The sequence below is a fragment of the Triticum dicoccoides genome, chromosome 7B (genome assembly GCF_002162155.2).
Source record: "Triticum dicoccoides isolate Atlit2015 ecotype Zavitan chromosome 7B, WEW_v2.0, whole genome shotgun sequence".
NCBI classification, from domain to species: Eukaryota; Viridiplantae; Streptophyta; class Magnoliopsida; order Poales; family Poaceae; genus Triticum; species Triticum dicoccoides.
The window spans coordinates 10,260,568-10,262,751 of record NC_041393.1 but is presented as its reverse complement, the minus strand read 5'-3'; positions in this window follow the sequence as shown (position 1 = coordinate 10,262,751).

Genomic DNA, 2,184 nt, shown 5'->3' with positions numbered 1-2,184 from the left:
GGATCTGAGGAACCGGTAGAATCTCCGGTGGACCGCATCAGCGATCTCCCGGATGGCAGCCTTGAGGAGATCATCTCGCTTCTCTCCACCAAGGATTGCTGCCGCACACGAGTCCTCTCAACTCGGTGGCACCCTCTATGGCGCACCACGCCCCTCAATCTCGACTGTCATCAGATATCTGTCCTTCCTGAATTTGATCTCATTAGAGCCATCGTCTCTTCTCACCAGCAAGGCCCCATTCAATGCCCCTGCATCCCGACAAGCTACCTGATGTCCATACCCGGCAAGGTGGACGCTTGGCTGACATCCCCTGAATTCATAAAACTCCATCACTTTGAGTTCTACCATTACCACGAACATACCAAGAATTCGTGCCCACACCACCGTTGTCCATCTCGCGATTTTCCTCCTCTCTCCACACCGCCACCTTCGCCCGGTGCCATCTACCAGACGATCTGGTACAAATGCTTCGACTCCCACTGCTAAAAAAACTTTTGCTTGTGGTGCTTTATCTGTCGGAGGCCTCACTGCACAGCATCATCCACTCCAGTTGCCCTCCCTGGAGTGCTTGCTGATTGTTTTGGGAATAGAAATCGGTATCAGTTTTCTCCAAATAAAGTCACCTCACCTTAAAAGCATTGGAATTTGTTTTGAAGGATCGCAGCTCATCATCGAAGATGCCCCTTCACTTGAAAGGTTGCTCCTTGATAATTCTTATACACCTTCAGAAATAACTGTCGTCTCTGCGCCCAAACTGGAGACCTTGGATGTAATTCATGACCCGTTTAATAATCACACGGAGTTGGTGTTTGGCTCCTCACCTTTTCAGGTACCGTATATTATCATCTACACATTTGTAATCATATGCTGCATTTTTCATTTGTGCGCATAAGTTTTATATCATCTTGGAGTACACTTTGGGTACTAATATTATGTTATATGCTCAATGAAGAGTTCGTCCATTGATAGCCTATCAATGCTGCTGGATTCTGTCAAGATCATATATATCAGAATGTATAGTTTTGATCTGGACATAATTATTGGCTTGCTATGATGCTTTCGATCTCTGGAGAATTTATACATAGAGGTGATGATTTCATCCACATTTAAAGCCCGTATATATTGTACTAGAATTAACTGTTCAGCTGTCGTTCTTTCAACATACTCTTTTTTCAGACCTTAACTATTTTCAATCTTCATGTCTACTTAGGCAGAACCACATGGAGAAAAACATATAACCAATCGTTGGCGTAATAAGCACAAGGATTTTCTCAGTTCTCATGACATTCGTTTGAGGACAATAACGATGGGACGATATGCATCCAACCAGGCAAACAGAAGCTTTGTCACATTCTTCCTGTTGAATGCGAGGTTACTATTGTCCATGAGGCTTAATTTTTACAGCAAGAGATTTCTCACGGACGAACATGTTGAACAGCAAAAAAAAAGAAGTTTCGGGTGGACAAATGGGCTTCTAAACGTGCTCGGCTTCTATTTACAACAAGTTGTAGACATCCTAAAATAATTTTTTTTGCACAGGATGTTGATTTTATGGATCAGACCGATCCATTTGTTTGTGACTGCAAAAAAGAGTGGTTGGGTTAGATGTTACTGTCATGTTCAATCTGGGTTTTGTCTAAAAATTTGATGAACAATTAATCCTTGGCCTTTTTGTACCATTTGTAGGCTTGACTTGCATGTTGTTGCCCTCGTACTCCCCTCCACCTGCCACTACACTACCGCATCTTCCATGGCTGTTGTTCGTTCCCGTCCGAGGCCTTGTCGTCGTTCTCCGCATTGGTTAGCTCGCTGTGCTCGCCGTCGTCTGGTGTTGTCAACATGGTCAACAACCAAGAGGAATCAGGAGATGACTATACGTGGAGAGGCTGACAGTAGGGACCCACCAGGGTCATTGCATTTCGCAAGCAGGTGCCTCGTTATTACAACCCAAAACAATACTTCCTCCTAATTTTTTGACAACTAGGTTCCACGCCATTGTCAATGTAGTCAATAAACGAGAAAATTACACAACGAGCGGATAACACCAGGGACCCAGCAGCTCGCCCAGTTGTTTTTCATTTTCAGAGACGGAGCTCAACTGCGCGCTGTGCGGGGGCTGTGGCCCGTGTAGCCCACGCTTACGCTTTTATTAAGCACATGACGAGCCCATTTGATTTTTTTTCC